Below are 23407 nucleotides of genomic sequence, written 5' to 3'. Positions count from 1 at the left end.
ATGGATCATAATCCTCTCTTGCAATCAATATATGGCATATATAATCTATCTATATGTTTTTGTTGATTTTTGGTTTTCTAATTTTGGAATATTATATTCAGGTCCACATGCATTTTTTGTTGTGCTTCCCCTTCTGTTTCCCCCTCCCTTTGCCCTTCTTATCCCCTTTCCCCCCCTCCTTCCCCCCCCCCCTCCCCTTTTTTCCCTTCCAATTTCCCTTCCCTCTTCCCCACCCCCTTTCCCTTTCCCCCTTCCTTTTCCCCCCCCCCCTTATCTTCCCTTTAAATTTTAATTCATATATTTTTCACTTGATTTTCCAAATAATGATGCATCTTTTAAGAATGTTTGATTTTATACATGTTCACACTAATTTACTTTTTTTTAAAGATGCAGTGTTTTAAAGTTTTTAAAATATTTGTGTTTACCTCTTGACCGTACATCCGTTTTCCAGCAGTTGCACAAATGAAGGAATATGAGTCAACCGCAGACATTTGTTTATTACATTTTCTCCTCTTGTCACCATTTTTGCATCACTGCACAGATTAGATCAGTATTGATTAATTCACTTTTTTTACACACCAGAGTCGTTATGAAGGGTTTTATTCATGTCTCTCATTCCCTATGAGCCAATCTGTCCACACATGTGTCTATTCTCGCGTGATTTCGAGTGAGAAGCGGGAAAAATAAAGGTCCAATACAGGTACTAACTGGTTCTTGCAGTGTTTGTCAGAGCAGTATGTGACCGGTGCAAGTTCAACAAAGGTAAAATATTAGTTAGTTTTAATAGCTAGTGATTTCACTCTTATATATTTTAGTCTGCTTAAGTGCATACTTAATATGACATAGTTTCTTGCGCTTGGATATTATCCACAATTAGTGATTCCATCATTTTTGTTCGGTATTCATTGTGACACAGCTTCCGATGGATACATATTTGCGGATAGCCACAATATGCTATTTGACTTATGCACTTTTATATATTAGGAATTTAATTATTGTTCAGCGCATCATTTTTATTATTACATTGCTTTGGCACACGTCTTCCCGCATATCACTCGTTTTAAATTTAAATTTTCTATATACTGTTGATAAGAAGTATTGTTGGCATTGTATTGAAGTGTATTTTAGCTTTCTAGGGAGCACTTTTGTATCGAAGCTGCTTTTATCCACTTATGCACTTTATATATTAGGAATTTAATTATTGTTCAGCGCATCATTTTTTATTATTACATTGCTTTGGCACACGTCTTCCCGCATATCACTCGTTTTAAATTTAAATTTTCTATATACTGTTGATAAGAAGTATTGTTGGCATTGTATCGAAGTGTATTTTAGCTTTCTAGGGAGCACTATTGTATCGAAGCTGCTTTTATCCATTTGTTCATTTTGTAGCGAAGTTTATTATTGTATTGCTTTTAATTTCATTTTTGATTTGTTCCTGGTACCTACCGGATCAAGATTTAACACACTGTAAAAATTAAAAATTAAAAATTATGGTTTGCATTCACATGCAGTAAGGTTCACCATTCATTTATTTTTCGACATCATCTTTTTTACCGTTAACTCCCTATCAATTTGTGATCAGTTGAAAGACATATAGCAGCTTGATAATAATGATACAAGATTTCAGTATCAATTTCAGAATGAAGTCATTCAGATTTGTAGTCTGACTAATGCATGTGTCCATTTTTTACCTTCTTGATAACTAAGATAATTGAGAATTTTTTGTTCCATAAGAATTGCATCAATACTGTTCACACAAGTGATTGATGAATCACAAGTGACAAGCCCGGATTCGGTGTGTTCACTCATACTCCTTCATCCTAGGAAATCAGCAAAAGTATATAGAGCCAAGTTTCTGGCTCAACAAGGTACAAAAGTTAGTTTGCTATCTTTACATATCATTTATATTTTTTCATTTCTTAATAATTAGACACATTGACCTCCTCAATAATATATTTCAATTAATAATATTTTATTGTTTGTTACAAATTTTGCATGTATCAGCCATATGCTGTTTGGTGAAGTGCATTGGGCAATGCAACAATCACTATCGACCATATTTTTTGTAAGATTTGTTTCCACTTTTAATTGATGTTTCAGCCACAGTATCTGTACTTTCAAACACGTAACTTTTTATGTAACATCATTATCTTATGCACACAAAACAAGCACTGTCTCCGTGTTGAAGTGTTTTTACTATTTAATGTATTCGTTTAATATATTTTTTTTTGAATATGTTTTATATCATGTCATATGTTTATACAAATATTTATGTTTGTGTGCATTTTTAATTGTTTATATTTATGTGCCACAGCCCCTGAGGCAGCTCGGCAGAGCGAAACTCGGCCAGAGTCGGGCAAGTTCCAATAAAAGTCCATTTTTACCGATCCATCTTTTCATTCTTCTGTTGTTAACCATACATTACATCCATGTTCTTTTTTCTCTTGGCACTTTCTACCTGCCGAGCGAAACTACGGGATAGGAGACAAAGAGCTACTTGCCATCAAATTGGAATTTGAGAAGTGGCGCCCATGGTTCGAGGGTGCTCAACACCAGATAACAGTTTTACTGACCATAAATACCTCGAATTTCTATGACATGCCCAACTCTTAACCACAGACAAGCCCACTGGTCATTGTTTTTCAATAGATTTGACTTCCTGTTGAAGTATTGCCCAGCAGACAAAAACACCCATGAGATACTCTTTCCTGCTGATTTACGCCAGAAGATACCCCAGACACTCTGCATCATATCATAGAACCTACTAGGATACTCCTTTCAGCCACACTCATGGCTCCAGGCATAAAAATTGTAGTACCCCGGGTACTCAGGAAGAAAATCCTCAGAAGGGCCCATGATTCACTTCTTTCAGGTCACCCTGGTCATTCCAGGACTCTGACCACCTTACAAAGGTGGCCCTCCATGAAAGAGAATGTAAGGACCTACATGGAATCATGTGCTACCTGTGCAAGACAGAAACTTCCTGCTGGTCGTCCCTGGGGACTTCTCCAACCTTTGCCCACTCCTAGCAAACCATGGACACACATATCCATGGACTTTATCATTGACCTACCTGGGTTTAGTGGTAACAAAACCATCTAGGTCACTGTTGACCGATTTTCCAAAATGGCTCATTTTGTGGCATTACCCGGATTACCCTCTGCACCTGAAATGGCGAAACGTTTCATCCGCCATATCTTCCGTTTACATGGCATGCCTAAGAACATCCTCTCAGACTGAGGAGTACAGTTCAAAGCCAAATTCTGGAGATCTCTCTGTAAGAAGTTCCATATTTCTCTAGATTTAACATCAGGTTACCATCCACAAGCGAACGGACAAACCAAAAGGATGAACCGCACATTAAAGCAGTTTCTTCAGGCCTACATCAATTCCAGACAAAGCGACTGTTGCGTCTGTCAGTTGCAGACAGCTGCGACCGCTCTGCCTCACCTCTCTTTTATCTTTCTCCTCCTCTTTTGCGAAGATGGCTGCCTCCGCTGCTGTTTGCCGAAACCCTCAGCATCTCTGAGCCAGCATGGGCGTCCCCGTCCACCATGCTTCTTCCTGAGGCCTCCTAGAGCACGTGCCTGCACTCTGCCCACGTTCTTAAGTATGTCATGGCGGGAACCTCGGGGGCAGCCCCACCGCATGATGTCAGAACCTCTGGGTATTTAAACCTCCGCTCCGCTCCAATACAACGAGTTATCAAGGACTTCGGTTTTGCTACTTTGACCACTTCTAAGCTGCTCTCTTGGATTCCTCACTACCCTCCGGGGTATTTCGCTACCTACTGAAGCTCTGGGTACCCGCTCCTTGGGGGCCCCTCACTTCTACTCGCCTAACCATCAGGACACCAACCCCTCGGTGGTCTTGTCTGCTTTATTCCAGGTACCCTCGGGGCTCCTAGGTACTCGCTCCTTGAGGGCCTATCCTGCTCTGGGTATGCTGCACCTCAGACCATGGGTCCTTCTCTTCACTCAACTACCGAAGGAAGCCATCATCGCTGCTACCCTGTGAGTACTACTATTCTCCAAGCTTTCCTCGCTCCACCCTTCAGGTTCATGGCCTATCCCATGCTGAGGAACACTACCAGACCTTCACTACATCTGGGTGAGATCATCAACTACATTACTACTGAGACTATCTGGAGCCTTACTGTGATATCGCTGTACTACAGCACTGTCCGTTCCTTGGACGTATAATCTTCATCACAACAGTATAATAAAGCTTCCTTTCCTCTGTGTCCACTTGCTATTAAGTCTAGCCTATCGTTGTGGTTCCCCACGGGGTCCCTCCCCATGGGAGGAGTCATCGCCACTTTGACCAAGAGTCCATATTATGCCACAAACCCAACAGCGACTTGTCCGAACTGCTCCCTTGGGCAGAGTACGCACTGACTTCCCATCCTTCAGCTTCCACAGGATCATTGCCATTCCAACTTGTCTATGGACGCCAGCCTTTACCTCCGTTACCGATGCCTTTATCAGTACCCTCTCTGGCAGCCCAAGCTTCAGCACAGGAGCTACATCAGCTGTGGGAAAACACTAAAGAGCTTCTTCAAAAGGCTGGATAACGAGCGAAGAAGTTTTATGATGCCATTCACAGAGCAGCTCCACAGCTACAGCCCGGGGACAAGGTATGGCTCAGTACCTACTTCATTTGTCTCAAACTGCCTTCAGCTCCATTTGTACTTCAGTATATAGGACCTTTCCCTATACTCCGTCACCTGGGTCCAGTCACATACAGCTTGCAGTTACCATCATCTCTAAAGATCCACAACGCCTTCCACATCTCTCTTCTAAAGCCACTCATCTTTTCTGAGTTTTCTAAGACACCTGAGTTGCAACCTCTCTCTGCTGAAGAGGACATTACCTACCAAGTGGATGACATCCTAGATTTGTGGAAACATGGAAGACACTGGGAATACCTTATATCCTGGGAAGGATTCGGACCAGAGGAAAATACCTGGGAGCCTGCAAGTAACATCCTTGACAAGTACCTGATCAGACAATTCTACCTGGCTCACCCCAGGAAGCCAAAACCCCCGGAGAGGGGCCCTAAGAAGGGGGATACTGTTGCACCTGTCAGTCGCAGGCGGCTGCAACCTCTTTTTTCCCTGCACCATCAATCACTGGAAGAGTGGCAGCCTCTGCCAACCAACACTGATCTCCCCTGCATCCCCGGGACAGCGTGGGCACTGCCAACTGCCATATTACTTCCGGAATCACCTAGGCGTGCACGCACGCGCAGGGCCTCCTTTTGTATACGTCATGGCGGGAACCTCGGAGGCGTCCCCTCCCGATGACGTCAACCCGCTGGTGTACTTAAACTGACTGGTCCACTGCTAAGACAAGTTAGCAAGGAGTTCTCTTGTTGTTAAATCCACTCCATGCTTGGATCTCCTGTTCCAGTTTCTCCTTGTGGCATTGGAAGATCTGGGTAACTGCTCCATGGGGGCCCTTCTGCATCTTGGCTATCTGCTCCTCAGAGGGCCTTCCTGCCTTGGACCTCACCTGACCTGCTTCTCAAGTCTCTCTCCTGGGACTTCCTTGTGTGAGTACCTTCTTCAGTTTCCTATGATACCAACATTGCTGAATCTCCACGGTGTACCCCGTGCCTCGGGCCACTACCGTTCTTCAGCATTATCGCTTCTACATATCCTGAGCTACAGGGTATTGCTGCAGCTACTCAAGATCTTCTGTTTGGTTCCTGTATCTCAAGATCTCATCTACCTCGTCACCTACAGTACAGTCATCCTCGGCATTCCCCGCGCTGCGGGCCACTACCAGATCTGCATTTCTGAGGTATCTCCACCTGCTTACAGGAACCTCCTGGTGTACTCAGCATTGTGGGCCACTACTGGACCTTCTCATCTACAGTATCACCCTGGGTATATCATTGTGCTCAAGAACTGTGTTATTGCATATCCCACTCCTCGGGTTATGCTTTATCTTTTCTCTCTAATAAAGTTCTCTCACAGCTGTGTCCTACGTTGCTGAGACCATGCCCTCCGACAGTGAGGCGGACGGGGCTCCTCCCTGTGGGAGGAGACATCTCTCATCTTGGCCCGGGGTTCACAATTTCCTACAAAACCATAACACACCTACTATTTATGATTTTAATTGTCATTACTGCTGTGACTTCAAGCCACTCTTGCTACCTTTAGATAATTCCTTCTGAGTTCCAGCTGTCTATGGGGTTCTTTCCAAATTATTTTCCCTATGATACTTGCCAACTCTTAGCCTTGCTGTGGCAATATGATGCTTTACACAGACTTTACAAGTGATCTTTAATGGTTTCATGCCCTACTGGACTTTTTCTTCAAACACCCTTCCTTTACAATTCTTGCTTACTATTGATTATGTAATTTTCCAAAATTAGGGAGTAATTAGTGTCAAGTAGATAAAGAAAATGACTAGTATGCTGGAACCATTATTTATTTATGAAAATCTCCACCATATATATGTGTAAGATGTCTTGCTAATCAATAAAATAATGTATTTTATTTTTATTTCTCTAAAAAAATAACAAAACAATTTTTTTAAAAAAGTAGAGCAGACCTTAGTACTGGTAAATAATCTGATTGCCAGAGTCTAGATAATCAGTTGTTGCAATCACAGGTCTTGCCACTACTTTTGTTTTTTAACAATTTTTTCATAAAAATAATTCACTTCACATAGATCTTCATGGATCTTCTATATATTTCAAGTGAATAATCTTGCCACTCTGCATTTCTCGTTATCAAATTCTAATTTCTTCTTATCTAAATCTTAACCGAGTGGCATCAGTCTCTGTCAATCACAGGTACACTTGGAATTCAATGACTTCTTTATTTTTTATATATAAAGACTGGAGACTTGACTATCTCTACAATGGTCGCTGCCTAGAGCTTTGTATCTATTTGGTTGGAGCCTTCATGTGTTCTTGCCACTGTGAGTGGCTGCTTTTTGCCTCTCATGGGGATCTTCATACTACTCTTTCTGCTACTTTGACTTTCTATCACTCCTTAGGATTTTTTTCTGTTTTGGTACTTTCTTCCTCAATTATGGTACCCTGAGCTATTCATACCAGACTTGGTTCCACTTTTCCCCTCTTTTGCTGCCTTGATAGGGGGAAGGGGGGGGGGAGGGGGGGTGTTAATGTTACTGTTGTTGGTATCCTTTGAACATCTTTTGAACCCTTGGAGAGTTCTCATTACTCTTGTTGCTGCCTTAGAAAACTCCTGCCACTGCTGGTAGCAGTTTGCCTCATTACAGTTCCTTCGACTATTCATGCCACTTTTGGTGCCATGTTGACATAGTCTTGGTGTGTTCATGTCCTTCATCCTTCTAATAATGTCTACCCACAAGTTTCATTAAAAATGATTAGAAAACCTTGTTTCCCCTATTGACTTAATGGGAAAGGAATGAACTAATAAAACAATTGAATGAGTGAATTGGTTATTTACACTTTCGGATAATAGAAGGAATAGGGGGCACTCCATGAAGTTAGCAAGTAGCACATTTAATTGGAGAAAATTCTTTTTCACTCAATGCACAATTAAGCTCTGGAATTTGTTGCCAGAGGATGTGGTTAGTGGAGTTAGTGTAGCTGGGTTTAAAAAAGGTTTGGATATGTTCTTGGAGGAGAAGTCCATTAACTACTATTAATCAAGTTGACTTAGGAAATGGCCTCTGCTATTACTGGCATCAGTAGCATGTGAACTTCTTAATGTTTGGGTACTTGCCAGATTCTTGTGGCCTGGTTTGGCCTCTGTTGGAAACAAGATGCTGGGCTTGATTGACCTTTGTTCTGACCCAGCATGGCAATTTCTTATGTTCTTATGTTTAATTAAATGAAAAAACAATTTTCATCTCAAACAAACCAAATGAATGAAATGTTGTTTAACTCCTGATGCAGTAAGCTAATGTTATGCTAATACATAATAATGTGTACAAATGGAGTTAAAATGTGTATTGAATGTACATTTTAAACTCTGGAGGGCTTGGAGTGAAAACCTCCAACTGGCCAAGGGGGATGTAGCTGCTTGGCTCTATCACAGTTTGGGCCAGGTCCCTGTCTCTTTGTATAAGTTTTATAACATGGAAAATAGTAGCATCTACACACTACAAATTATCAATGCAAAAAAAGGAATTTAATACATTGTGAGGATATGTAGTCATCAACTCTCTGTTTCCAAAATTGGAACCTTCAACAGGGGGAAGATTTATAGCCAATTGTGCAAAGCTTTATATATAGCAAAACAAGATTTCACCTGTGATATCCCACAATTTATGTGGCAATTCAGTGTGATGATGTCATTCCCCACAGATGCCTCTCAGAGAGGGCATAAATCAAACTAGCTAGCTACAAATTAAAGCGATTTGAACTATATGTAAAATATAACATACCAATTTATGTAATTGCTCGATGCAAATATGATATGAAATTTCAATTATTAAGTAAAACAAGCATGATCAGGCTGAGATCTTCACAAATGCATTCCTTGGGTGATGGATATAGAAAAGATGAAGCACCCACCGGTTGCGGCCACCTCATCCACTCTTCCATTTTTGTGTTAGCATGGCAGCATGGAAATTTTATCTCTGACCAGGAGTAAAATTTCCAGTGCAAGGAAAACCAGAGTTAAGCCAGCTCTGTTCTCTGCTCTGGGGGGTAGTGGTTAGTGCCTTCATTTGCATGGGATTTCCATGAGAAGGTGCTATGCAGAACACATAGTTTTACACACACATTTTCTGCGCACAAACCTATTTGCTGCATTTACACACAAAGCAATTAGGGTACAAGTGTAGGTAGAATTGTGTGCTCTGCTAAATGCACCTTATTGCAGGAAAAGAACAGATGGCTCAAAAAATATACACAACACTGAAGAGAGACATCACAATAAATGGCAAACCATGAAATCATGTCTATTTTTAATAAATATATAAAATGCCCTATATAAAAGTGGTCAGTGACGGAAAACAGTTTTAGGTTTATGTCCTTTGTTCAAGTTGACATCATAGAGGGTATCTTTATTTGTATATTTATTTTTATTTCCAGCATTTATTTGTTGTCTATCCAAATAGATGATATAAGTGACTTGTAACAAAAAAAAACAGCAATTATAAACAGCTTTTACCCCCCAGTTTCAGATATTGGTGATGATAGCACATTATGAAAGAAATAGCAAAAAACAAGCATATTGTAATGAAGATGGTAAAGTATTATATGATTCCAACCAAGCATGAGTCAGCCTAAAAACCCACAAAAAAAAAAGAATACTTTCCTGCAATGTGTAGTGCCTCTGGGGTGTTTTGTTTTTTTTTTTAAACATACACTCTAGTTATTTTTATTTGCCCATAACAACAAATAACTTTTTACTTCATTTGGTAAAGTCAGGCACTTAGAAAGCAAAACAAGCTAGCCCTGTAGTTGGGCTACAGTATAACCCATTAAAGTGAAGGACCACACATGGTGAAAGGTCTACATTCAGGCTGCAGCAGGGTGTTTGGAAGGGGAAGGAAGATGGTTGCTGCTAGGGTGATCTCTGCTGGCATGAGAGAAGCAAAGGAGATGTTTCTTCCATCTGGCAGCTAGTAATGTGTAAACCTGTGACCTGTTAGGTAAAATAAAACCATATTTTCTCTTACCTGGAAAAACAAAGAAAATCTTCAGTCAGTTCTGTTTCTTTGAATACTTTAAATGGAAAAATACTGTGGGTTGGAATTTCTACATGGGCCTGATGATCAGAGTATATGCATCCAAAACTTTTTGAGCTGTTAGAATGTCCTCCTGCATGATTGAGTCTTGAATTTACTTGCTCTCATTGTTTTTAAGTATGTTATTTCATATATTTTTTTTTCTAGTTGCCATTAGCTCTTCAATAAGAATGGAAACTGTATGTGTACAACTCATTGTGTAAGCTATCACAGTGCCTGACTGAAGAGTGAAGACTGATTTTTTTTATTACTATTTAGTCATATGCTTTCCAGCACAGTGTTATAAAGGCCAGGGCTAATGAGTGAAAATAATTTCATGTTTTCAGATAGGCCGCATGATGTAGTATATGATTTGTGCAATTTTTTTTGTCCTTAAAACCATTACATGTCTTTTTTTTTTTTTAACAAAGCTTCAGCTTTGAAGAAATGCTGTTAAATTAACTACAAATATGAAGGCTAAGGTCCGCTATTACAGTTTAGTTTTAGTTTAACTGTCATAATTTAAATGCAGCAGAGTTGTTTGCAATGCCATCAGCTATTCTGAAAGCTTTTCCCCTTCCATACATTCAGCTATAAATGAGAAAAATAAATCTGTTGACCATATTCACTTCAACATTTTTGTGCAGTAAATACCACACAAACTTGGTAAAAAAAAAAAAAAAATCAAATTTTACAACAGTGCAAATTTTTTTCCCAGATGTTTGAAATTCATCTGGAAAACTGTGTATCTTTCTGGATACACAGTTGCAAAATAATGAATAAATAAAAGCTTTAGAGTTAACAAAATGCTTTGACATCACTCTCTACTTTGATGGCGTGAGAGGGAAGGGGAATTAGATTTAGAGGACAATCAATACAGGCCCCGATTTTTATGGTCAGAGGTACTGAGGAAAAAAGAACAGGACTGCTTCTACAGCCAAGTTCAAAAGGGATGAATAAACATGTGATCAAAGGTGAACCAGTAGATGTGGTATATTTGGATTTTCAGAAGGTGATCAACAAAGTCCCTCATGAGAGCCTTCTAAGAAAACTAAAAAGGCATGGGATAGGAGGCAATGTTGTTTTCTGGATTGCAAACTGGTTAAAAGACAGGAAACAGAGAGTAGGATTAAATGTCTGTTTTCACAGTGGAATAAGGTAAACAGTGGAGTGCCTCAGGTATCTGTAATTGCACCTGTGCTTTTTAATATATTTATAAATGATCTGGAAAGGGGTACGATGAGTGAGGTGATCACATTTGCAGATGACACAAAATTATGCAGAGTGATTAAATATCAAGCAGATTGTGATAAATTGCAGGAGGATCTTGTGAGACTGGAAAACTGGGCTTCCAAATGGAAGATGAAATTTAATGTGGACAAGTGCAAGGTGATGCACATAGGGAAAATAACCCTTGCAGTAGATACACAGTGTTAGGTTCTGTCTTAGGAGTTACCACCCAAGAAAGAGATCTAGGCATCATAGTGGATAATACATTAAAATCGTCGGCTCAGTGTGCTGTGGCAGACAAAAAAGCAAACAGAATGTTTGGAATTCTTAGGAAGGGAATGGCAAATAAAATGGTCATAATGCCTTTGTATTGCTCCATGATGAGACCGCACCTTTAATACTGTGTGCAATTCTGGTCGCTACATCTCAAAAAAGATATAGTTGCACAGAAGAAAGTGCAGAGAAGGGCAACTAAACTGATATCGGACATGGAACGGTTCCCCCTATGAGGAAAGGCTAAAGAGGTTAGTTTGGAGAAGAGATGACTTAGAGGGGATATGATAGAGGTCTACAAAATCATGAAAGAACTTGAACAGGTTAATGTAAATCGGTTATTTACTCTCTCAGATAATAGTACTAGGGGCTCTCCATGAAGTTACAAGTAGCTCATTTAAATCAAATAAAGGAAAATTATGTTTCACTCAGCACATAGTTAAGCTCTGGAATTCATTGCAGGAGGATGTGATTATGGCAGTTAGTGTAACTGGGTTTAAAAAAGGTTTGGATAAGTTCCTTGAGGAAAAACCCATAAACTGCTATTAATCAATAAAGAATGGAAGCTTGAGATCTTTTTAATGTGTGGGTACTTGGCCACTGTTGGAAACAGGATGCTGGGCTTGATGGACTCTTGGTCTAACCCAGTATGGAATATCTTATGTTCTTATGTTCTTAAAAGCAAAGCACGTCAAGCAGCATTGTCTGAATTTTCAAGAAGGCTCCTCACCCAGTAAAAATGTGACTTTGTTAATATATAATGGTTGGGGGTATATTGCATGGAGTGACAGTTACTCTCTTAAGAGAAACATGGGAGTAACCTGCACTGAGAGGCAGTTGCTACCATGCTGGGCAGACTAGATGGACCATTTGGTCTTTTTCTGCTGTCAGTACTATATTACTATGTTAAAAAAATGTAGAAGTTCACATAGGGGCGGATTTTCATACTCCGCGAATAGGCCTACTTTTGTTTGCGCTCCAGGCACAAACAAAAGTACGCTGGATTTTAGTAGATACGCGCGGAGCCGCGTGTATCTGCTAAAAACCTGGATCGGCGCGCGCAAGGCTATCGATTTTGTATAGCCGGCGCGCGCCGAGCCGCGCAGCCTAGCCCCGTTCCCTCCGAGGCCGCTCCGAAATCGGAGCGGCCTTGGAGGGAACTTCCTTTTGCCCTCCCCTCACCTTCCCCTCCCTTCCCCTACCTAACCCACCCACCCGGCCCTGTCTAAGCCCCCACCTTACCTTTGTCGGGGGATTTACGCCTCCCTCCGGGAGGCGTAAATCCCCGCGCGTCAGTGGGCCTCCTGTGCGCCGGGACGCGACCTGGGGGCGGGTCCGGAGGGTGTGGCCACGCCCACGGGCCGCCCCAGGCCGTAGCCACGCCCCCGGCCCCGCCCCCAGAATGCTCACGACACGCCCCGAAAACGCCGTGCAGTTCAGGCCCGCCCCCGACACGCCCCCGACACGCCCCCTCCGAAAACCCAGGGACTTACGCGAGTCCCGGGGCTCTGCGCGCGCCGGTAGGCCTATGTAAAATAGGCTTACCGGCGCGCAGGGCCCTGCTCGCCTAAATCCGCCCGGTTTTGGGCGGATTTAGGCGAGCAGGGCTCTGAAAATCCGCCCCATAGGTACTGGGAGACACAATAAAGTTGATAATCTAATCCAGAGTTTCTCAACTGAGTCATCAGGTCACATCTCCTAAACAATTACGATTTCAGGATATCTGCAATGAATGTGTATAAAACACATTTACATACAAGTGAGGTAGTGCATGCACATCTAATGCATATTCATTGTGGATATCTTGAAAAACTGACTAGGTGTATCCTGAGCACTGGGTTAAAAATTCCTGATCTAATCTTTGTTAGCCTAAATAACTGGACATTATTTTGACTTTTGTTTATCCAGCTTTATAATTTAAACAACAAAAAACATAAGCACTGTACAAAGCAGCTTAAAGAGACATCCTCAATTCAAATCTCAAATATGAAGGGGTATTTTTTTTTTCAAGGAGTTAGGACTGTAAAGCAGAATTTCAGCACAAGTAGTCAGTGTTTCTGTCTGTAAATATAACCCTATACAATAAGTATTTCATCTGTGCTTCAGGTCTTCCCAGTCAGATAGTTCACCATAATTCTACTCACAATGCCATCTGCTCCCAGATTCTTTCTGCCATAAATATGTCTGAGGAATAGTGCACACTCAAGTTTTTTTTTGTGGCTCAAGACTGAATCTTTTGTACATTGCCTCATTTCTTTTGTCCCTAAAAGTTTCTCTGTCTATCTCCCATCCTAATCCTGGAGCTGCAGCAGTTTCCCTCTGCCTAAAAGAGTGTGAGACCTTTCATCCATGGGGCTGTTACAATAGTGCTCTAAGGTACTGCTGTCTTAATAGCTTCTACTGTAAGTGTTACCTTCCTCCCCATAGGACTCCCTGCCCTGAAGCATTTATTTATTAATTGGAACTAGGAAGTTACCAGTCCACTGATACTAATTCTGATCTACTTAAAGTGTACTAATTATTCTGCTTGTATCTCAGATTATGTATTTATTTATTTATTTATTTATTTATTTATTTTTAACTTTTATATACCGACATTCTTACATCAGTCATTCACTGTAGATTTGATATATCCAAAATCTTTCTGTTTTGAGGGCAAACAGTAGAAAAAACTACAAATTGTAATCTAAGATGACTATAACTGTTTGCTTAGGCATGTTTTCTTGAGTTCTGTCTAGGTGTTTTTCTTTTTGTTTGCTTCTTCATTCCAAACCCTTGATTATGAGGAAAAGGAAGAACAAAGCATGAATGTTTCCTTGTAAATGTATCAATGAACCAATACCTTATTACTGTTTTGTCATCAAAAGAGATATATTTAGCATCACAGCTGTAAGCAGGGAAGTCTCTGGCCCTTAGAGCAGATGCTTAATTCTGAAGTCATACAGCCTATGGAAATTCTGAGCCCCATTGTGATTGCATCTTCTATACCCAAGGTTGACCTTTCTGACAGTGAAGATTTCTGGGTGAAAGTTATGGAGGAGGCTGCTTTGCTGATGGAATCTGTTGTAGGGACTTTTTCAGTAGAGTCATAGGTTCTGTTTGCTGTTCACTGAGAGCCAAACAAGAAAGGAATCTGTGCAGTGAGTCCCAATGAGCAGGCAATGGATATTCTGGCATGCTTGTAAGTACCTTTGGGGGCTGGGCATAATGATCCCCATAAATGAAGAAGAATGTAGTATATGGAGCTGCAAATATGTGGTTGGAGAAGGTAGCTGTGAGAATACTATCTTCTTCTTTTTAGACTTAGCAGAAGATCCAAATGTGAGTTCTGTTGCCCCACTCTTTATACCGAATATTAAATCTATAGGTGTTAATGTGGCATTGAAGGAATATGCACAACTAGTTGAGGTTATTCCTTCAGCAGAAATTTCTGGACAGAATTTGCTATTATTTGGAAGTTTCCTACTATTCAAACAGATTTTAAAATATTGGAAGAAAAAGTCTAACATCAAACGTTTGGACAATAGAAAATGGGGAAAAAGACTTGAGAGGTAAGACTTTGGGGATAGTAGAAATTTCTTATTCAGGGTAATGCTTTTCTTAAGCAACACTGGAAAATCTGGAAAGTCTTATTAAAATTATGAACTTGGGGTAATTCATTTTCCCCAAATAGAATCTATATTTCTTGATAAACTCAACCCTGCCAGTCTCACCTCTTTGACTCCCTGAACTGTCTCCAGTCATCTCTCTAACAAGCCCCACTTCCACCCAAGACCATCTTCCCATAGTATAAAATCATATACATAACAGAGAATGAAAAAAAATATATTTTAGATGTTGGAATTGCATGACTGTAGCAAAGAGAATATTATCAACAAAAATAGAAAAAAATTACCTAAGAACATAAGAAAATGCCATACTGGGTCAGACCAAGGGTCCATCAAGCCCAGCATCCTGTTTCCAACAGTGGCCAATCCAGACCATAAGAACCTGGCAATTACCCAAAAACTAAGTCTATTCCATGTTACCATTGCTAATGGCAGTGGCTATTCTCTAAGTGAACTTAATAGCAGGTAATGGACTTCTCCTCCAAGAACTTATCCAATCCTTTTTTAAACACAGCTATACTAACTGCACTAACCACATCTTCTGGCAACAAATTCCAGAGTTTAATTGTGCATTGAGTAAAAGAGAACTTTCTCCGATTAGTTTTAAATGTGCCCCATGCTAACTTCATGGAGTGCCCCCTAGTCTTTCTACTATCCGAAAGAGTAAATAACCGATTCACATCTACCCGTTCTAGACCTCTCATGATTTTAAACACCTCTATCATATCCCCCCTCAGTCGTCTCTTCTCCAAGCTGAAAAGTCATAACCTCTTTAGTCTTTCCTCATAGGGGAGCTGTTCCATTCCCCTTATCATTTTGGTAGCCCTTCTCTGTACCTTCTCCATCGCAATTATATCTTTTTTGAGATGCGGCGACCAGAATTGTACACAGTATTCAAGGTGCGGTCTCACCATGGAGCGATACAGAGGCATTATGACATTTTCCGTTTTATTCACCATTCCCTTTCTAATAATTCCCAACATTCTGTTTGCTTTTTTGACTGCCGCAGCACACTGTACCGACGATTTCAATGTGTTATCCACTATGACACCTAGATCTCTTTCTTGGGTTGTAGCACCTAATATGGAACCCAACATTGTGTAATTATAGCATGGGTTATTTTTCCCTATATGCATCACCTTGCACTTATCCACATTAAATTTCATCTGCCATTTGGATGCCCAATTTTCCAGTCTCACAAGGTCTTCCTGCAATTTATCACAATCTGCTTGTGATTTAACTACTCTGAACAATTTTGTGTCATCTGCAAGTTTGATTATCTCACTCGTCGTATTTCTTTCCAGATCATTTATAAATACATTGAAAAGTAAGGGTCCCAATACAGATCCCTGAGGCACTCCACTGTCCACTCCCTTCCACTGAGAAAATTGCCCATTTAATCCTACTCTCTGTTTCCTGTCTTTTAGCCAGTTTACAATCCACGAAAGGACATCACCACCTATCCCATGACTTTTTACTTTTCCTAGAAGCCTCTCATGAGGAACTTTGTCAAACGCCTTCTGAAAATCCAAGTATACTATATCTAACGGTTCACCTTTATCCACATGTTTATTAACTCCTTCAAAAAAGTGAAGCAGATTTGTGAGGCAAGACTTGCCTTGGGTAAAGCCATGCTGACTTGTTCCATTAAACCATGTCTTTCTATATGTTCTGTGATTTTGATGTTTAGAACACTTTCCACTATTTTTCCTGGAACTGAAGTCAGGCTAACCGGTCTGTAGTTTCCCGGATCGCCCTGGAGCCCTTTTTAAATATGGGGGTTACATTAGCTATCCTCTAGTCTTCAGGTTCAATGGATGATTTTAATGATAGGTTACAAATTTTTACTAATAGGTCTGAAATTTCATTTTTTAGTTCCTTCAGAACTCTGGGGTCTATACCATCCGGTCCAGGTGATTTACTACTCTTCAGTTTGTCAATCAGGCCTACCACATCTTCTAGGTTCACCGTGATTTGATTCAGTCCATCTGTCAGTCTCACCATCTTGACTAGGTGTACGGTAGTATACTCCTATCACTATAGTCTTCCCCAACACACAAGGGATTTCTACCCATAAAGATTCAATTGTGCATTTAGTCTAATGTTGGATGTTTATCACCTGGACTGGATGGTATACACCCCAGAGTTCTGAAGGAACTAAAAAATGAAATTTCAGAGCTATTAGGTGCCGGCGCTACCTTTGCCCTGTCATATGACAGGGCAAAGGTAGCGCCGGCACCATTTTGGTTCCTGTCCCCCGACGTCACGAGCGCAGGAGGTCGCTCCCGGACCCCCGCTGAACCCCCAGGGACTTTTGGCCAGCTTGGGGGGGCCTCCTGACCCCCACAAGACTTGCCAAAAGTCCAGCGGGGGTCCAGGAACGACCTCCTGCACTCGGGCCGTATTGCCGTATTGCAAAATGGCGCCAGCTATACAGCCATATGGCCGGCGCCATTTTGCAATATGGCCCGAGTTTAGGAGGTTGCTCCTGGACCCCCGCTGGACTTTTGGCAAGTCTTGTGGGGTCAGGAGGCCCCCCCCAAGCTGGCCAAAAGTCCCTGGGGGTCCAGTGGGGGTCCGGGAGCGATCTCCTGCGCTCGTGACGTCGGGGGACAGGAACCAAAATGGCGCTAGGGCAAAGGTAGCGCCGTCATATGACAGGGCAAAGGTAGCGCCTGCGCCATTTCTATTAACGCAGCCGTGGCCCGAGAGTGGAAGATCACACCGAGACCCCCCCACTGGACCCCAGGTAATTTAAAACATTTGGGGTGGGGGGTTTGGGAGGGTGGGGGATTTATTTTAAAGGGTCGGGTGGGTTGTAGGGTTGTTTTAGTGTGCCGGTTTTCCCGCCCTTCCCCTTCCCCTCCCCCCTCCCCCGATTTACGATTTTTGACGATAAATCGGGGGAATTCCTATTGTTTCGCGCCTCTAACGATTTTTGACGATTTAAAATATATCGGACGATATTTTAAATCATCAAAAAACGATTCACATCCCTAGTGGAAAGTGTTTTAAACATCAAAATCACAGAACATATAGAAAGACATGGTTTAATGGAACAAAGTCAGCATGGCTTTACCCAAGGCAAGTCTTGCCTCACAAATCTGCTTCACTTTTTTGAAGGAGTTAATAAACATGTGGATAAAGGTGAACCGTTAGATATAGTATACTTGGATTTTCAGAAGGCGTTTGACAAAGTTCCTCATGAGAGGCTTCTAGGAAAAGTAAAAAGTCATGGGATAGGTGGCGATGTCCTTTCGTGGATTGTAAACTGGCTAAAAGACAGGAAACAGAGAGTAGGATTAAATGGACAATTTTCTCAGTGGAAGGGAGTGGCAGTGGAGTGCCTCAGGGATCTGTATTGGGACCCTTACTTTTCAATATATTTATAAACTAGCTGTACCCTGCCATGTGTTGCTGTGGCTGAGCCTGGTTAAGTTGAAAAAACAGAACAGAGCCAGGGGATATCTGTAATATGTTTAATTTTACAATGCTTGTGGGTATACGACATTTTTTATATTTCCATCGTTAGTGCAGATATACAAATTGTCAGGTTTGCTTACCCGGGAACATGCAACATACAATTGTCCATGTGAGAAGCAATCGGTTTGTAGATGTAAACCGCAGAGGTGTAAAGATTGTCCTTGAGCTTTGTTGATGGTTATTGCAAATGCCAATCTAATTGGGAATTGCAATCTTTTAAATTGAAATGGCATATCTGTTGGAATGATAGGGATGCGAGGAATGAGTACATCTTCACCTTTGAAAGGTCCTGTCAAGATTGTAGCTTCTATGATATAGGTCCTTAAATTTTTGATAGCAAGTCGTGTGCCGTTGCAAAGCTTTGGTGGGTTGATATTTCGTAGCATTATTATTGGTACGCCAATTTTCAATTCTAGTATGTGGGGTGGCATGCCTGGGAGGTCGAGGGAATTTAAAAATTCTGTGGGATAATTAACTGATTCATCTGATTCCACACAGTATCTATGGACTTGTATGTGATTGCCTGGGTTTGAATGTTAGCTTGAATAATGTATTATGTATTATGTATTATTTTTATATACCAACATTTGATCTCAATTGAGATATCACACTGGTTTACATTCAGGTACTGTAGGTTTTTCCCTATCCCCAGAGGGCTTACAATCTAAGTTTTTGTACCTGAGGCAGAAATGAACAGCACCAGCAAAGAATACTTTAAATATGCAAGCACACCTTCCTGGCCCCCCCCCCCTCCCTACCCAGCGAAATAGAGCAACCCATGCTACAGCCCCCCTCTCGGGAGATGTGGAGAATGAGTGCCCCCCCCCTGTGAAAAATGTGCGGCGGAAAATGAGAACGGTCCCCCACCATGCTCCTCCCCGGCTACCTGTGTAAACTGCCAGCCGGTGGCAAGGGTGTTTGCTAGGGTTCATTCCGCCGGCTGCCATGTGCTCAACACCATAAATACCTCGAATTTCTATGACATGCCCAATTCTTAACCACAGACAAGCCCACTGGTAGAGATGTGAATCATGTGATCGATCGTCTTAACGATCGATTTCGGCTGGGAGGGGGAGGGAATCGGATCGTCGCAGTTTGGGTTTTTAAAATATCGTGTAAATCGTGTAAATCGAAAACCGGCACACTAAAACATCCCTAAAACCCACCCCGACCCTTTAAAATAAATCCCCCACCCTCCCGAACCCCCCAAAATGCCTTAAATTACCTGGGGTCCAGAGGAAGGGTCCCGGTGTGATCTTTTACTCTCGGACCTCGGACCTCTGTGCGTTGTAGAAACAAAATGGCGCCAGCGCCATTTTGTTTTTTTGTCCCCCGACGTCAGGAGCGTAGGAGATCGCTCCCGGACTCCCGCTGGACCCCCAGGGACTTTTGGCCAGCTTGGGGGGGGCCTCCTGACCCCCACAAGAATTGCCAAAAGTCCAGCGGGGGTCCGGAACGACCTCCTGCAGTCTAATCGTTTTTCTGTACGGCGCCATTTTCCATACGGAAAAAAGATTCGACTGCAGGAGGTCGTTCCGGACCCCCGCTGGACTTTTGGCAAGTCTTGTGGGGGTCAGGAGCCCCCCCCCCCAAGCTGGCCAAAAGTCCCTGGGGGTCCAGCGGAGGTCCGGGAGCGATCTCCTACGCTCCTGACGTCGGGGGACAAAAAAACAAAATGGCGCCGACCTGTCATATGACAGGTCAAAGGTAGCGCCGGCGCCATTTTGTTTCTACAACGCACGGAGGTCCGAGGTCCGAGAGTAAAAAATCACACCGGGACCCTTCCTCTGGACCCCAGGTAATTTAAGGCATTTTGGGGGGGTTCGGGAGGGTGGGGGATTTATTTTAAAGGGTCGGGGTGGGTTTTAGGGTTGTTTTAGTGTGCTGGTTTTCCTGCCCTCCCCCTTCCCCTCCCCCTTCCCCCGATTTACGATTTTTTGACGATAAATCGGGGGAATTGTTATTGTATCGCGGCTCTAACGATTTTTGACGATTTAAAATATATCGGACAATATTTTAAATCGTCAAAAAACGATTCACATCCCTACCCACTGGTCATTGTTTTTCAATAGATTCGACTTCCTGTTGAAGTATTGCCCAGCAGTCAAAAACACCCGTGCAGACACTCTTTCCCGCTTATTTACACCAGAAGATACTCCATACACTCTGCATCATATCATAGAACCTACTAGGATACTCCTTTCAGCCACACACATGGCTGCCATGTCGCAAAACTTCACTGGTGAAAGTGGTGCATCAGGATTCCTGACCTAGTAAGGGCAAATGTCCGCTGAGGATATGGCGCCGATGGACTCTTGCCCTTACTATGTGACATGGTGTACTGACGTCATTGTTGTCTCCATATAGCACAGTAAGGGCAAGGTACGCCGGCGCCATTCCAATAGAAGAAAATAGGGTAAAGCATAAACATTGCAAGTTAAATGTAAGACATTGATAAGACAGGCTAAGAGAGAATTTGAAAAGAAGTTGGCTGTAGAGGCAAATACTCACAGTAAAAACTTTTAAAATATATCCGAAGCAGAAAGCCTGTGAGGGAGTCAGTTGGACCGTTAGATGATCGAGGGGTTAAAGGGGCACTTAGAGAAGATAAGGCCATCGCGGAAAGATTAAATGATTTCTTTGCTTCGGTGTTTACTGAAGAGGATGTTGGGGTGGTACCCGTAATGGAAAAGGTTTTCATGGGCAATGCTAGATGTTTATCCTGTTGGACCTTATGCCATCCCTGACATAAAGCGCCACCCCACCTCCCGGGTGCTCTTCTCTGTCATTGCGATATAATTTGTACCCCGATATAGCACTGTCCCATTGGTTGTCCTCCTTCCACCATGTCTCTGAGATGCCAATTAAGTCTATGTCATCATTTACTGCTATACATTCTAATTCTCCCATCTTACTTCTTAGACTTCTGGCATTAGCATACAAACATTTTAAAGTTTGTTTTTTGTTTGTATTTTCATTCTGCTTTTTAATTGATAGGGATAAGTTAGAATTTTTTAGCTCAGGTGAGCTTTTAGTTACAGGCACGTGGACTACTTTTCTTATTATTGGAACCTCACTGTCAGGATGCCCTAATTCTAATGTATTTTTCCAAGCCCATAACGCAGCTTGGAAAATAACCCTCTTATTTTCCAAGGTTTCTAATTGCTCTTCCATTGCAGCATCCACCAAGTCTTTCCCGTGGTCAGTTTGTATGCTAATGCCAGCAGTCTAAGAAGTAAAATGAGAGAATGATGACATAGACTTAATTGGCATCTCAGAGATATGGTAGAAGGAGAATAACCAATGGGACAGAGCTAAACCAGGGTACAAATTATATCGCAATGACAGAGAGGAGCATCTGGGAGGCGGGTTGGCACTTTTTGTCTGGGATGGCAAGGAGTTCAACAGGATAAAGCTCCTGCATGAGACTAAATGTACAATCAAATCTTTATGGGTAGAAATCCCTTGTGTGTTGGGAAGAGTATAGTGATAGGAGTATACTACCATCCACTGGTCAAGATGGTGAGATGGACAGTGAAATGCTAAGATTAATTAGAGAAGCTAACCAAATTGGAAGTACAGTAATAATGGGAGATTTCAATTACCCCAATATTGACTGGGTAAATGTAACATCAGGGTATGCTAGAGAGATAAAGTTCCTGGATGGAATAAATGACAGTTTTATGGAGCAATTGGTTCAGGAACCAACAAAAGAGGGAGAAAGTTTAGATCTAATTTGGTAAATTTGTTAAATTTGTTAAACCATTATGATGGCTACACCGAATGACGGTATACAAAAAAAAAAAAGTCAAATAAATAAATACAATTAAAATAATTCTCAGTGGAGCACAGGATTTGGTGTGAGAGGTAATAGTGATGGGGCCACATGGCAGTAGTGATCATAATATGATCAAATTTGAATTAAGGACTGGAAGGGAAAAGTAGGTAAATCCATGGCTGTAATGCTAAATTTCAAAAGGGAAACTTTGATAGAATGATAAAACTAGTTATAAAAATACTGAAAGGAGCAGCTACAAAGGTAAAAAGTATGCAAGAAGCATGGACATTGTTACAAAATACCATTCTAGAAGCACAGTCCAGTTGTATTCCACACATTAAGAAAGGAGGAAGGAAGGCAAAATGATTACCGGCATGCTTAAAAGGTGAGGTGAAAGAGGCTATTTTAGCCAAAAGATCTTCATTCAAAAACTGGAAGAAAGAAGTAACAGAAGAAAATAATATAAAGCATAAGCATTGGCAAGTTAAATGTAAGAAGATAGGCTAACGGAGAATTTGAAAAGAAGTTGGCCATAGAGGCAAAAACACTCAGTAAAAACTTTTTAAAATATACCTGAAGCAGAAAGCCTGTGAGGGAGTCAGTTGGACCGTTAAATGATCGAGGGGTTAAAGGGACACTTAGAGAAGATTTATTTATTTATTTATTTAACAATTTTTATATACCGGCATTCGTAGGACACATCATGTCGGTTCACAATTAACTGAGAAAGGAAATTACAATGAACGAGGATAGAGAGAGTTAACGATATTACAATGAACTAGGAACAAGGATAGAGAGAGTCAACGAGCAGGGATACAACTTTGTAAAAGAACTGGATGAAGATTATCCATGTTAAGAGTAGATATGCATCAGGATGTTAAGGATGCATGTACACTTAAGAACTTAACATATGAACTTATTTACAATATTAATGTTAAATGCAGGGGCAGGGAGAGGGGGAGCGAGGAGGGGAAAGGAGAGGAGGGGGTAGGGGTAGGGGTATAGGAGATCGTTAAGGCAATGGCACTTTCAAGGAAAGGCTGTTCGTAGGAAGGGAGGGGGGGGGTAGGGGAGAGGCAGGAGGGTGCTGGGGAAGGGAGCAGAAGGGTGCTGGGGAAGGGAGCAGAGGAGAGGCAGGAGGGTGCTGGGGAAGGGAGCAGGGAGGGAGCTGGGAGGGTGAGGGAGCTAAAATGGTAAGGGAGAAGGGGGAGCTGGGAAGGTAGGGGAGCAGGGGGAGTTGGGATGGTGAAGGGGAGGTTGAGGGGGGGTGTGTAGGCTGAGCGGGAGCTGAGTAATTTCGAGACATGACAATGACTAGGATTGGGAGGAGTTGGGGTATGCCTGTTTATGTC

General features: G+C 41.9%; 1 long non-coding RNA gene across 1 annotated transcript; it reads left to right on the top strand.

Moving 5' to 3' along the window:
* Nucleotides 1–510: 510 nt before the first annotated feature.
* Nucleotides 511–2351, top strand: LOC115093211. Its single transcript, XR_003857226.1, has 3 exons — nt 511–762; nt 1738–1871; nt 2318–2351. It is a non-coding gene; the product is annotated as an uncharacterized LOC115093211 (long non-coding RNA).
* Nucleotides 2352–23407: the final 21056 nt, after the last annotated feature.

The sequence above is a fragment of the Rhinatrema bivittatum genome, chromosome 6 (assembly GCF_901001135.1).
Source record: "Rhinatrema bivittatum chromosome 6, aRhiBiv1.1, whole genome shotgun sequence".
Lineage (NCBI taxonomy): Eukaryota > Metazoa > Chordata > Amphibia > Gymnophiona > Rhinatrematidae > Rhinatrema > Rhinatrema bivittatum.
Note: the sequence above shows the minus strand (reverse complement) of the source record. Positions and strands in the feature narration are given on the sequence as shown.